At 49.6% G+C, this 15,057-nt stretch overlaps 1 pseudogene across 1 annotated transcript; it reads left to right on the forward strand.

Annotated features, from left to right (window-relative positions):
* Positions 1–4,496: 4,496 nt before the first annotated feature.
* LOC309521684 (immunoglobulin lambda variable 8-61 pseudogene) lies at positions 4,497–4,984 on the forward strand (annotated as a pseudogene). The gene is made up of 2 exons: positions 4,497–4,536; positions 4,680–4,984. The product of its transcript is annotated as an immunoglobulin lambda variable 8-61 pseudogene (transcript).
* The last annotated feature ends 10,073 nt before the right edge of the window (positions 4,985–15,057 follow it).

Consider the following 15,057-nt stretch of genomic DNA (forward strand, 5'->3'; position numbering starts at 1 on the left):
TGTTGAACCCTAACATCTTCACTGAATCAAGGGTTGCTCCCCGTCCTGACCCCTTGGTCCAGAGAATTATTTTTAGGAAATGCAGCCATGCTGTTGCAGGCATGACGTGAGCTGAAATGTTTTCTGCAGATCCATTCCTTCAATCAGGCCAGGATTCTTTTTAGTGCCTTGTGCTAAACACAGACTAGTCCACCCCTGGATTAATCATGAAGGAAAGGACGCTGCCTGCCACTGTGTGTAAGGGGGGACCTATAAAATAAAGTAATGCAAAAAAACGAAAAACCATAGCACATTCGAAGCTTAAATTCTGAATCCAGTTTGTCAGTCCCAAGTCCTGAACATAGCATGACCAGGAGTTGGCAGCTGCTTTTTCTGCTAGTCCTCTACAGTAGTTAAGGAGCTAGACATTTGCATGAAGGGGCTGCTCCCCTGATCTCCGGGGATTTAAGAGAGATGGGGCAGAGGCCACTGGGATCTCCTTTTGCTTTAGAAAATCTAGGCCAGCAGTTTTCACCATCATGGCCTTGTTTCTCGTCACATTCCTGATCGCCATCATTGGTGAGGCAAATTCATTGGGTGAATGGGGACAAATCTGCGTAGAAACAAAAGCAGTGATCTTCTGTTCTCTAAAACCCTGCACTTTGCAAAATGTTTGATGTAGATTAATGTGCTGAGCAGTTCCCTGCCTTGCTTCCTTCCAGGTCCCAGTGTCCAGCAGCTACAGACTTTGAAGGACCCAGAATTTGTGGCACCAGGTGGGACGGTCACCATGTCTTGCAGGTTTGACGGTGGAAACATCGGTGACAGCAACGAGCCTTGGTGGGCACAGAAAAAACCTGGGAGTAGACCCCGACAGATAATGTACACCACCAGCACCCGACCGTCTGACATTCCAGCCCGTTTCTCTGGGTCTCGATCGGGGAATGTGATGTCCCTGACCATCATGGGGGCCCTTCCGGAAGACGAAGCTGCTTATTACTGTTGTGTGTGGACTGGGAGTCAGTGACACAGTGCTTCATTCAGACGGGGAAGTGAGACAAAAACCTCTTCTCCTTTGCTCTCTATGTACGTCAACAGAATCTGAACTCCTTTACTGTAGCCTCTGTTTGTTTGCATAGTGAAGGGTTTATTGAGCATGCATCCTTGCACAGTTTCTGCAGGGAGGTTCAGAGAAGCCTGCTATTTATCAAGCACCCATTCTGAGTCTGTGTGCACCGCCGGCACCACACTTTCTGCTGTTCCAGCCCATTTCTCTGGGTCTAGACAGGGAATGGAAGGTCCTAAACAATCACCCCTGGGCATCCAGTAGGTGTCACTGTTGCACCTTCAACTTTGGCTGGATGGAGACACATCAAGGAAGCCTTTCAGATAAATGCGTTGTAAATTTAAACAGAGAAAACTGTAGTGGAAAACGGGGCTCCACATTGCCACCTGGCTGCAAAATGTTATATTGCATATACAAAGCATATAAACCGCTTTTGCTATACTAATCTAGCTGAGTCCTAAGTATTGGCTTGCTGCAAAATTCTCTCTGTGGTTCAGATTTTGCTTAAATCGTGCTGTGCAATGTTTTATATTGTAAGTGTCTCTTTATAGTTTAGATTTGTATTCTAGATATTCTTATTCCCACTGCCTAGAGAGCTTCAGTCATGGGGTGTCATAGAGATATTGTTTATATGAATAAATTAGAGTTGTCCTAAACCAACAAAGAGGAACGCAGGTGGCACTGTGGGTTAAACCACAGAAGGGCGGCAGTTTGAATCCCCGTGATGGGGTGAGCTCCCGTTGCTCGGTCCCTGCTCCTGCCAACCTAGCAGTCCGAAAGCACGTCAAAGTGCAAGTAGATAAATAGGTACCACGCCGGCGGGAAGGTAAATGGCATTTCCGTGTGCTGCTCTGGTTCGCCAGAAGCAGCTTAGTCATGCTGGCCACATGACTCGGAAGCTGTACGCCGGCTCCCTCGGCCAATAAAGCGAGATGAGCGCTGCAACTCCAGAGTCAACCATGACTGGACCTAATGGTCAGGGGTCCCTTTACCTTTACCTAAACCAACAACAGAAAAAGACAAATAGAATTTGCTGCTGTGAACCAGAGCCTTTCCCCTCACATTGCGGGGGGGGGGGAGAGAATTGGACCTGGGAAGCCCTGTGGGTGTGTCATGCAGAAAGTGGAAGCTTGGGGACATGGCTAAAAATGGCAGTAGCAACATTTTGACTTGGATTTGTATTTGACTGGATGGTGGATTACATTGTGAGGGATTCTAATCTACGTATGGCTGTATGCAAGGAAGGTCATTTAAGAGAAAAAGGGGGAAAAAGAAGGAAAACATGAATCTGTGAAACTTTTCTCTGAATCCTGATCTTTATTTCTTAGATTCCCAGCTCCCTGATACCATGACCAACAGATGGCTGCTGCTTGTTCTGTGCTAGTCCTTCAAGATTGAGACACCGTAGTTAAGGAGCTAGACATTTGCATGAAGGGGCTGCCCTCCTGACCTGGGGATTTAAGAGAGATGGGGCAGATGCCATTAGGATCTCTCTTTTATTTCAAAAAACCCAGTCTGTAGATTTCCTCATAATGGCCTGGGGCTTGCTCCTCTTCACAATCCTGGCTTCCATCATTGGTGAGGGAGATTCATTGGGTGGATGGGTGATAATTCTGATATGAAGCAAAATGTTTGATGTAGATTAATGTGCTGAGCAGTTCCCTGCCTTGCTTCCTTCCAGGTCCCAGTGTCCAGCAGTTACAGACTTTGAAGGACCCAGAATTTGTGGCACCAGGTGGGACAGTCACCATGTCTTGCAGGTTCAACAGTGGAAGTATCGGTGATAGCAACTACCCATGGTGGGCACAGAAAAAACCTGGGAGTAGACCCCGACGGATAATGTACGCCACCAGCACCCGACCGTCTGACGTTCCAGCCCGTTTCTCTGGGTCTCGATCTGGGAATGTGATGTCCCTGACCATCACGGGGGCCCTTCCGGAAGATGAAGCTGCTTATTACTGTGCTGTGTGGATTGGGAGTCAGTGACACAGTGCTTCATTCAGACGGGGAAGTAAGACAAAAACTTCTCCTTTGCTCCCTTGGTGCATCAACAGAATCTGAACTGCCTTTCAAAGTTTCAGTGATGTCTGTACCATCACTGTGTTTTAAAATCCCGCATACCTATCCCCAAATGTATGGATACAAGGTAAAAAATATCTGAACTAGCAGTGGTAGAATATATGACTACCAATGCTAGTCACAGAATGATATGCCATAATAATAATAATAATAATTTATTATTTATGCCCTGCCCATCTGGCTGAGTTTCCCCAGTCACTCTGGGTGGCTTCCAACAGAATATTAAAATACAATAGCTTATTAAACATTAAAAGCTTCCCTAAACAGGGCTGCTAGTACTTACTACCACCAAAGGCAGGGCTTAATGTCTCAAAGGAGAGGGGCAGGGTCTGAACGTTCAGAGGGATTCTTTGCCCTGGTTTACCTTTCCCCTAATCCCTGATGGGTGTTGGGCTACTTTGGAAAATGCACTCTAAACTGTTGAGAAGACTTTAGCGACTATGGGGTTGCGGCACGCACCTCGCTTTCAGGACGAGGGAGACAGCATTTGTCCATATACATGCTTCCAGGTCATGTGGCCAGCAGGACTAAACCGCTTCTGGCACAACGGAACACCATGACGGAAGCCAGGGCGCACGGAAACGCTGTTTACCTTTCTGCCACAGTGGTACCTATTTATCTACTTGCACTGGTGTGCTTTCGAAGTGCTAAGTTGGCAGGAGCTGGGGCAGAGCAACGGGAGTTCACACCGTCACGGGGATTCAAACTGCTGACCTTCTGATCAGCAAGCGTAAGAGGCTCAGTGGTTTAGAACACAGCGCCAAGCTTTCTGTACTAGGGCTTCATATATTAAAACCAGTGCTATCACTGGGACAAACAAAAAACCAAACATTATAAATCAGATTTAGGTGTTGAACTTTAATATCTTCACTGAATTCAAGGGTTGCTCCCCGTCCCGACCCCTTGGTCCAGGGAATTATTTTTTAGCAAAAGCAGCCATTGTATCCCAAGCATGGCATGAGCTGAAATGTTTGTGCAGATCCATTCCTGCAATCAGGCCAGGATGCTTTTTAATGTCTTGGGCGAAACACAGACTGGTCTATCCCAGGATTATACCACCATGAAGAAAAGGAGGCTTCCTGCCACTGTGTGTAAGGGGGGACCTATAAAATAAAATAATGTGAACCCCCCCAAACCATACCACCTTCTAAGCTTAAACTCTGAATCCAGATTGTCAGTTCCAGCTCCCTGAACACAGCATGACCAGGAGTTGGCAGCTGCTTTTTCTGTTAGTCCTCTACAGTAGTTAAGGAGCTAGATATTTGCATGAAGGGGCTGCTCCCCTGATCTCTGGGGATTTAAGAGAGATGGGGCCAAGGCCAATGGGATCTCCTTTTGCTTTAGAAAATCTAGCCCAGCAGTTTTCTCCATCATGGTCTTGTTTATCATCACTTTCCTGATCTCCATCATTGGTGAGGGAAATTCATTGGGTCAATGGGGACAAATCTGCGTAGAAACAAAAGCAGTGATCTTCTGTTCTCTAAAACCTTGCACTTTGCAAAATGTTTAATGTAGATTAATGTGCTGAGCAGTTCCCTGCCTTGCTTCCTTCCAGGTCCCAGTGTCCAGCAGCTACAGACTTTGAAGGACCCAGAATTTGTGGCACCAGGAGGGATGGTCACCATGTCTTGCAGGTTTGACAGTGGAAACATCGGTGACAGCAACTACCCTTGGTGGGCACAGAAAAAATCCGGGAGTAAACCCCGACAGATAATGTACACCACCAGCACCCGACCGTCTGATGTTCCAGCCCGTTTCTCTGGCTCTCGATCGGGGAATGTGATGTCCCTGACCATCACGGGGGCCCTTCTGGAAGATGAAGCTGCTTATTACTGTTGCGTGTGGACTGGGAGTCAGTGACACAGTGCTTCATTCGGATGGGGAAGTGAGACAAAAACCTCATCTCCTTTGCTCTCTCTGTACATCAACAGAATCTGAACTCCCTGCTGTAGCCTCTGTTTGTTTGCATAGTGAAGGGTTTATTGAGCATGCATCTTTGCACAGTTTCAGCAGGAAGGTTCAGCGAAGCCTGCTATTTATCAAGCACCCATTCTGAACCTGGGTGCAGCGGCGTAGCGTGGGTTATCAGCACCCGGGGCAAGGCAAGTAATTTGCGCCCCCTAACCCGGGGCAAGGCAAGTAATTTGCGCCCCCTAACACCTAACCATGGTCATTAATACTGACGGCTCTACTCTGGGGCAAACTTCGTGGTGACTACTGCCCTCCGTGGTGTTGTTTTTGCAATTAAAGGTCCCTGCCTCAAATAAAGCATCTTGGGGATTGGGGACTGGGATTTGCCAAGGGAGCTGGAAATTGCAGTTCAGTGGCGGGTCAGGGGGAGAGGGTCCCTTCCGCGTCTGGGTGCTGTGGGCCCCTTTGCGCCAAGACGCGCGTCTTTGGGCGTCGCAGCGCAGCCTTCTCGGTCTCCCTCCCCGGCCCGGCTAGTCCCGACGCGGCTTCTTTCTGGCGCGGGGAGGGGGCGGCTCTGGGGCCAGTGCGTCGGCCGGCCTCCGGCGCGGGTGGGGGGGCCCCGTCGGGGCGGGTGGGTGGTCTTGGCGCGCAGGCACTAGAGCGCCGCCGATGGCGTGTTTGGCGGGCTGCGCGCGTCCAGACAGCGACCCGAGCCTGGGCGGCGTGGCGCTTGGTGCCGGAGCCTCCGCCCGTAGCGCCCCGTCGGGAGACCTGGCCGGAAGGAGCCTCGAGCCGGCTGTCGGATGCGGTTGAAGCAGCCAGGGCGGCATGGCAGGCGGCCGAGCCCCGCAGGCGAACGCTGCCCGTCGGTGAGGAGGGGCTGCCTGGCGCGCCCTCCGTGGCCCTGACGCGCGGGGACCGCGGCGAGCACTGAGAGCCGCTGCCAGCTCGTCGGTTCCACGAGACATGGGGCTCTGCTACAGCCTGCGCCCGAGGCTCTTCGGCGACTCTGGAGGCAGCGAGCGCACCCCCCAGAAGTTGCGCCCGGTGCGGCCGGCACCCCTGGCACCCCCCACGCTATGCCACTGCCTGGGTGCACTGTCCGCACCAGACGGTCTGCCGTTCCAGCCCATTTCTCTGGCTCTAGATCAGGGAATGGAAGGTCCTTGACCATCATGGGGGCATCCAGTAGGTGTCACCGTTGCACTTTCCACTTTCCACTGGCTGGATGGAGACATATCAAAGGAGCGTTTTATTTAACATGTTGTTCTAAATTTAAAGAGTTTTGTTGGATCTGTTGTCTAAACCACAGAGCCTAGGGCTTTCTGAGTAAAGGTCTGCGGTTCGAATCCCTGCGATGGGGTTGGCTCAAATTGCTCAGTCCCTGCTCCTGCCAACCTAGCAGTTGAAAAGCACGTCAAAGTGCAAGTAGATAAATAGATACCACTCCGGCGGGAATGTAAACAGCATTTCCGTGTGCTGCTCTGGTTCGCCAGAAGCAGCTTAGTCATGCTGGTCACATGACCCGGAAGCTGTCTACAGACAAGCACTGACTCCCTCGGCCTATAATAATAATAATAATAATAATAATAATAATAATAATAATAATAATATCTTTATTGTCATTGCCCCCTTCGGGGACAACGAAATTACTTGACTCCTCCATAAAAACACTAATTAAACAATACAGTATAATACAGCAAGGGAGATTAGATGACTTTCAAAGTCCGGGCTTCCCATTCAGGGCCGAGATCGCTCTGGAGAAGAAGCTGTTCTTAAGACGGCTCGTTCTTGTCTTCATCGTCCTGTATCTCCGTCCCGACGGCAAGAGCTCGAAGAGACAGTGACCAGGATGCGATGGATCTTTTATTATGTCCAGTGCCTTCCTATGGCACCTTGTGGCATAAATCTGCTCTAAGGTGGAGAGTGGGCAGCCAACAATGCTCTCTGCTGCCTTAACAACCCTGCACAACCCCATCCTGTCCTGGGTAGTACAGCTTCCGTACCACACACATAAGCCATAAGTGAGACACTCTCAATGGCACAGTGATAGAAGGCAAGCAGCAGTTTCTGCGGAAGATGGTTTTTCCTTAGTATTCTCAAAAAGTACAATCTCTGCTGCGCCTTCTTCACAAGCCCCCTTGTGTTGACACTCCAGGACAGATCCTCTTGTAATTCAATGCCCAAAAATCTGAACGTTGTTACCCTCTCCACACAGACCCCATCAATCAAAAGTGGCTGGACGTTGCTCTTCTGTCTCCTGAAGTCTACCACAAGCTCCTTTGTCTTCCATGTATTTATGAGCAAGTTGTTAGCTCTGCACCACTCTATCAGCCGCTCCACCTCATCTCTATAATCCGTTTCACCCTCCCTTTCAGGGATGAGCCCAATCACAGTTGTGTCATCTGCAAATTTGACAACCCTATTACTAGGGTGAGTAGCGACACAATCGTACGTGTAGAGAATATAAAGGAGCGGACTGAGTACGCATCCCTGTGGTGTTCCTATAGAGCGAGATGAGTGCGCAACCCTTGAGTCGTCAGCGACTGGACCTAACAGTCAGGGGTACCTTTACCTTTAAATTTAAAGAGAGAAAACAGGTAGAGAAAAACGTGGTTCCACAGCACCATCGGGTGGCACAATGTTATATCGCATATACAATGCATATCAATCGCTTTTTCATGACAAATCTAGCTGAGTCCTAAGTATTTGTTTGCTTCTAAATTCTCTCTGCGGCTCAGTTATTGGGTAAACTGTGCTGTGCAATGTTTTATATTGTAAGTGCCTCTTTTTGTTTATATTTGTATTTTAGACATACTTATGCACGCTGCCTAGAGAGCTTCAGTCATGCGCTGGCATAGATATATCATTTATATGAATAAATTAGAGCAGTCCTAAATCATCAACAGAAAAAGACCAGCAGAATTTGCTGCTGTGAACCGGAGCCTTTTCACACTGCAGGAGGGGGGAGAATTGGACTGGAGAAGCCCTGTGGGTGCGTCATGCAGAAAGTGGAAGGTTGGGAGAAATGGCTAAAAATGGCAGTGGCAGCTGGTAACATTTTGACTTGGATTCCTATTTGACTGGATGGGAGATTCAAGGTCCTTTAAAAGAAAAAGGGGAAAAAAGAATCTGTGAATCTCTGCTCTACCTTTTTTTAAAAATCAGAAACAGTGAAGGTGCTGTGTGAGTTTCTGGAGGCCGTTGGAGGATGGATGGCAGCTAACAGATTGGGGTTGAATCTTGACAAGACAGAAGTACTGTTTTGGGGGACAGGGGGCGGGTGGGTGTGGAGGACTCCCTGGTCCTGAATGGGGTAACTGTGCCCCTGAAGGACCAGATACACAGCCTGGGAGTCATTTTGGACTCACAGCTGTCCATGGAGGCACAGGTCAAATCTGTATCCAAGGCAGCTGTTTACCAGCTCCACCTGGTACGCAGGCTGAGACCCTATCTGCCCGCGAACTGTCTGGCCAGAGTGGTGCATGCTCTGGTTATCTCCTGCTTGGACTACTACAATGCACTCTACGTGGGGCTACCTTTGAAGGTGACCTGGAAACTACAACTAATTAAGAATTGTAATCTGTGTATGACTGTAGGCAAGGAAGGTCCTTAAAAGAAAAGGAAAAAGAAGAAGACGGAAAAAATCAATCTGCTGAACTTTTCTCTGAAGCCAGATCCTTACTTATCAGATTCCCAGTGCTTGATACCATGACCAGCAGATGGCTGCTGCTTTTTCTGTGTAGTCCATCAACAGCTGGACACAGTAGTTAAGGAGCTACACATTTGCATGAAGGGGCTGCTCCCCTGACATCTGGGGATTTAAGAGAGGCTGGGCAGATGCCAATTGGATCTCTTTTTTCTTTAGAGAAGTCCACTCTGTAGATTTCCTCACAATGACCTGGGGCTTGCTCCTCTTCACAATTCTGGCGTCCATCATTGGTGAGGGAGATTCATTGGGTGGATGGGAAGCAAATCTGACATGAAGCAGAGAGAGGCAGAAACTGACCTTCCAAGCACTGCGCTTTGCAAACTATTTGGTGTTTTCCAGTTTAAATTAACTGATTCTTTGCCCTGCTTCCTTCCAGGTCCCAGTATCCAGCAGTTACAGACTTTGAAGGAGACAGAATTTGTGGCACCAGGTGGGACGGTCACCATATCTTGCAGGTTTGACAGTGGAAACATCGGTAATGGCAACTACCCTTGGTGGGCACAGAAAAAACCTGGGAGTAGACCCCGACTGATAATGTACACCACCAGCACCCGACCATCTGATGTTCCAGCCCGTTTCTCTGGCTCTCGATCGGGGAATGTGATGTCCCTGACCATCACGGGGGCCCTTCTGGAAGATGAAGCTGCTTATTACTGTTGCGTGTGGACTGGGAGTCAGTGACACAGTGCTTCATTCGGATGGGGAAGTGAGACAAAAACCTCATCTCCTTTGCTCTCTCTGTACATCAACAGAATCTGAACTCCCTGCTGTAGTCTCTGTTTGTTTGCATAGTGAATGGTTTATTGAGCATGCATCCTTGCACAGTTTCAGCAGGAAGGTTCAGCGAAGCCTGCTATTTATCAAGCACCCATTCTGAACCTGGGTGCACCGCCCGCACCAGACGGTCTGCCGTTCCAGCCCATTTCTGTGGCTCTAGATCAGGGAATGGAAGGTCCTTGACCATCATGGGGGCATCCAGTAGGTGTCACCGTTGCACTTTCCACTTTCCACTGGCTGGATGGAGACATATCAAAGGAGCGTTTTATTTAACATGTTCTAAATTTAAAGAGTTTTGTTGGATCTGTGGTCTAAACCACAGAGCCTAAGGCTTTCCGATTAAAGCCTCCTCTTGCACAACAGAAACCCCTGCCACCTGTCAGACTTAGGGGATTCTTTCCTCTCCTGGAGCATGAAGGATCAAGGCAGAAGCAAGGAAGTTCATATCTATGGTTTTATTCAGTTCCCGTGGTGCAGGACGAAGAATCCAGTCCTTAACTGGTTGGTGACATTGCTCACTCTGAGCGCCTCCACTTCTTTCCCCAACAACACCCTGTGGCCATGCTAGTGGAGTCAAACGTCTTTGAGCCCTTTGCTCTTGAATTCTAAGCGAGCGACGTGTACATGGCGATGGTGGCTCTTCTACACTTTCCAAGGATGTATCTGCTGGCAATTCTGCCCCTCCCCCTCCTAACACTTCATAACCTGGCAGCTCTGAGTCCTGCTGCAATTACCGTATTTTTCATTCCATAAGACGCACTTTTTTCCTCCTAAAAAGTAAGGGGAAATGTCTGTGCGTCTTATGGAGCAAATGCCTACGGATGGCGGAGGGAGCAGAGGATCCATGGTTCCCCTTCCTTCCCTCCTCCGTGGCTCGCTTTGAAGCAGCAAAGTGGGAGAGGAGCCGCTTACACTGGTGTAAGCGGCTCCTGTCCGGTTGGCTGCTTTAAAGCGAGTGGGCTCTCTTTCCCTCCCTCCTCCCCGGCTCTGCTCAGTGAAAAGCTCCTTCTCCACACACCCCACATGTGCTCCTTGTCCCTTCAGTGTTTTTCCTTCCCTCCCCACTTAAAATGTGGTTACAAAGCACGGATCCACATGGATCCTCAGGATTTTTGCATTGGGTCACCCCAAGCTCACCTAGCATTTCCATGGCTACAGATTGCACCAAAAAAGCACGCACCCATTATTGCCTGGGGCCACAATGGCACAAAAATGTGGTTACAAAGCACGGATCCACATGGATTCTCAGGATTTTTGCATTGGGCTACCCCAAACTCACCGTCAAATCACATGTCTGTGGCCACAGCATGAACCACAAAAATCATACATTCACTGTTTCGTTCAGAATATTTTTTTTTCTTGTTTTCCTCCTCTAAAAACTAGGTGCGTCGTATGGTCAGGTGCGTCTTATGGCGTGAAAAATACGGTAAATCCTGTCTCCCTCTTCTCTTGAAACGTCTGTAGACTTTCCGCTTCTCCTCCGAGAGAAGCAAAGGAGGAGGAGGGGTGATTCCAAGCCCTTGCCTTCAGTCTAATCCCTGACACCAGCCGCCCCCTGGAAGCAATGCTTCTGAATATTGGTTCCTGGATAGGCGATTGTGCTCTTGTTCTCAAATTCTGCTTGAGGGTTCTCCATAGTCATCTGGTTGACCATTGTAAGACCAGGATGCTGGCTAGTCAGGCCGTTGGCCTGATCCAGGAGCTTCTTCCATTATGTTCTTCTGTTCTCACCACACAATCCAGTCTAAAGATAACACACCTACAGTACAATAACCACAGAAGTCTACTAAAGGATCAAAGGTCCTTGGGGTTTATATTATTGCCGGATGCCATTTGGTTTGAGCACATATGGCAGAGAGGCCATGTGGTGGCGCCCAGGTCAGTTTGTGCTGAGCAGTAGGAGGAGGCGATTTCCATCATCGCCCCTTTTGAGTTTTCCAGGGATTGCTGAGCTCATCACTTCCACAGAACTGAAATATGAAAATTATCCGATGCGATAATGCAGATATGGAAATGAACAAGCACCATGAAAAATCCAAGTAAGCCTGTGTCGGGTTCTGGACTGAGGAGGAATGGTGGAGATCGCACTCCTCCTTCCTGAACCTCTCCTGAACCTTCTAGAGAACAAGAGGACAGTATAGATTTAGAGCAGTGGTTTGCAGAAGGGCATAGTTCAGAGGCTGCAGAGGGGAGAAGCTGGGGAATATTGGAAGAGGAAGAGCTGGAAGAAGAAGCACCAGGGGAGAGACAGCTGACAGACTCAGAGTCTTTGGAAAGCATTCCTGAACCCCCTTTCCCAGAACCAGGTGGCCATTAAGGGTAGAAGAACAGAATGCTCAAAGGCAGAAAGCTCAGATCAGCCAATGCAGGGGTGACGTAGAATGGGAGAGGCATAGGGTTGGGGTGGGGGACTTTACTTCGAGCAATGCCATTATTTAGGGAAGTTGGCATACCTTCGTCTCTCTCTGTGAATGTTAATAAATTACATGGTAAGGATTTTTATTGTTTCTCTGCTTCTTGGCTGCTACCATGGGAGGGATCGGATTCCCCTAAGCCTGACAGCATGTCATGTTACCCAAGTTGATACATTTTACATCTTTAAGGGCATATTATCCAAAGCGAGAGTTAACCGCTGAAGTGTCAAAGAGAGAAACACAAGTGCTGAAGTCTGCTGTAAGAGGTATAGGTTGGTTGCTCGAGAGCAATCAGGCGATATGCTTCAATAGTCTGTTTTAAAGCTTTCTTATCGGTGATAAAAACCTTTGGAATGCAGAGCGCCTCTATTCCGTGTCTTGCTCATTCACTGGCAGAATCTGAGAGTGGGCGGTCCTTAAACCTTCCCCAGCAGGGTAGTTTCTTGACGCCCAGTCTGCGCCTCCCCTCTCTGCGCGGAAGCCTACTGTGCAAGCAAGGCTTGGGTAACGGGGACCTCTCTTCTCCCCGCTTTGCCCAGGCAAGGTGTCCTGGCACTGCCTTGCCTCCTCCGAGCCCTGAAGCTCCTCTCCACTAGAGGCGTGGCTACTCTCCTCCACTGAGGAGGTGCTGCTTCCCACGATCTTTGGGGGCTCTCTGTAATCCATCCGGCTTTCCCCCTCTCGCCCCTGAGCCGATGGCAGTTCCCTGACATCTGCCTTTCAAATAAATGCAAATGAAAAATACCTAGTTAACTTTCGTGCCTTTGGCATTTGGCCACAAAACATACTTTGCTTGATGCCTGTTACAAACTGCCATTAACTTATAGCAGTGTTTCCCAACCACTGTTCCGCGGCACACTAGTGTGCCGCGAGATGTTGCCTGGTGTGCCACGGGAAAAATTAAAAAATTTGAAAGATTTTTTTTAAAAAAGTCAAATTTTCAATTGGGGCGCCGTCACTAGATGACCCCTGGGGTTCCCTCCCTCCCTCCCGCTCTGCGCCTCCCTCCTCCTCCTCCTCCTCCGGGGAGGCCCTTCCTGGCTCTCGGCCAAGGCTTGGCAGCTGCCACTCACTCACTCACTCGCTCGCCCACCCGTCCCTCCATCCCTGCACCCGGCCTCTCCCCCTCCGTCCCCAGCGCAGGGGCTGCCGGGATCCGTAGTCCCCTCGCCCTTGGGCTCCGCGCCCGCGCAGGGTGCGCGAACTACATTTCCCAGCGTGGCCTGGCGGGCCAGGCGTTTTGTTTGAAGCGCTCTTCTCCCGGCCATGGAATGAGCGCGGCGGCGGCGGCCGGGCGGGCAGGGGCTCTTCCGCGCAGACCCCGCGCAGCCTGCCTGCGCCCCCGCGGAGATCGGGCGGCAGGATGGAGCCCGGGGATCCCCGCGGAGGCGGAGCGGCGGAGGCGGAGGCTGCCCCCCAGGTAGGGCTGCGTCGGGGTTTTTTTATTTTTGCAATGCTGCATCCGCGCCAGAGGGGACGCATCGGACCGCGGGGAGACCCCTTGGCGGGCGTGCAAGGCAATGCATGCGTGCAGGCGTTGCATGGAGTGCAGTACAATGCAATGGCAACGCGGCGCCCTGCATGCATGCATGCAACTTCCACCGGCGCTCCGGACTTGGCAGGTGAGGGGGGTCCCCAGTGGGCAGCAGAGAGAGCCGGGAGGGCGAAGGGGAGCTGGGGGGAGCAGCGCTGCTCCCCGAGCCGAGCCCGGGGGGAAACTTCGGTGTCGTTGCGCCGGGTGTTGGAAGCGGAGGCTGGCGGGGGCCCCTCACCTGCAAAACCTGGTCGCCTCTCATATATTTCATGCATTGCATTCATCGCCCGCTTTCTCCTCCAAGGAGCTCCCGGGGGCGCGCGTGGTTCTCCCCGTGTTATCCTCGCAACAACAGCCCTGCGAGGTGGGTCAGGCGAGTGGCCCAAGGGAGCACCCAGGGATTGTCCTGGCCAGGTGGGGTGATTTGAACCCTGCTCTCTGCCCGGTCTTCGTCCTCATTTAGCCCCCACATGTGCATGACTGTGCATGACTGAGGTTTTCCCCCCTCGTCTTGGCTATGGTGTGAGTCTGTGCTGTTAATTAATGGGGTTCTGCCTTCGGAGAAGATGAGCCAGCCCTCAAGGAGGTGATTATGTAATTTGCTAGCAATTCATGTCCCTCCCGGCGTGACGCTGCGCGCTGACGTCACGGGGCTGTAATGGTGGTGTGCCTCGAGATTTTTTTCATGAAACAAGTGTGCCTTTGCCCAAAAAAGGTTGGGAAACACTGACTTATAGCAGGAGGTGTTGGTCCAGTTTTTGGGGTTTATTAATTTATTTTATTTACTATTTGTGCTTATAATTTGCTTTTCACTTAAGCCTGTTGGCTGTTTGCAGTTTAGTTGCACTGCAGAAAGCTTGCTAGGGAGACCACGCATTACAAGGAACTCAAAAATAACTTTATCAAGGTTTTAATAACAAAAACAAAAACTCCTTTTACACTAAATATATCAACACGCATAACCCATCCCCCAGGGTACTGAGAGAGCTAGGTGCTGCTCTTTATATACTATACCCAATTGCTGACACAGCTTAATTAACACAACTTAGCAGCACCTGCTATACTGTTTCACAGCTGTAAAACTGGGTCTCGCTATTTGCTCTGGCCCTTAAAGAAATACACATCTTGTGGAACAATAATGAACCTTCACATTTAAAGAGACCATTCAACACATTCTATATACATGATTGTTCTTTCTGGCTTTTGGGGGGTTTATTAATTTATTTTATTTATTTACTATTTGCGCTTATAATTTGCTTTTCAGTTAAGCCACCTGGGTAGGTGACAAAAATACATCATTTTTTTTAAAAAAAGACGCAAATTTAATTAAAATCATAAAATAGAAATAACCAATGACAACAGCAGCAGGAATGTATGAACAGCAATGGAGGAGGAAAGCTACTAGTTTGCAAAGAGTGTATAACCCAATCAGCACCTTTCTGTGCAGTCTAGTCTGCCCTGAGTGTGCAACCCAGTTTGTTCTAAACTCTTAACTTGGACCAGGGGATGGTTACTGAACTGGGGGAGGGGGAGACCCTTGGCTGTAAAAATAGGTCACATTTGTTTGAATTCAAATGTACTTTTA

The sequence above is a fragment of the Podarcis vaucheri genome (assembly GCF_965113315.1).
Source record: "Podarcis vaucheri genome assembly, chromosome: 16".
In the NCBI taxonomy this organism is placed as follows: domain Eukaryota; kingdom Metazoa; phylum Chordata; class Lepidosauria; order Squamata; family Lacertidae; genus Podarcis; species Podarcis vaucheri.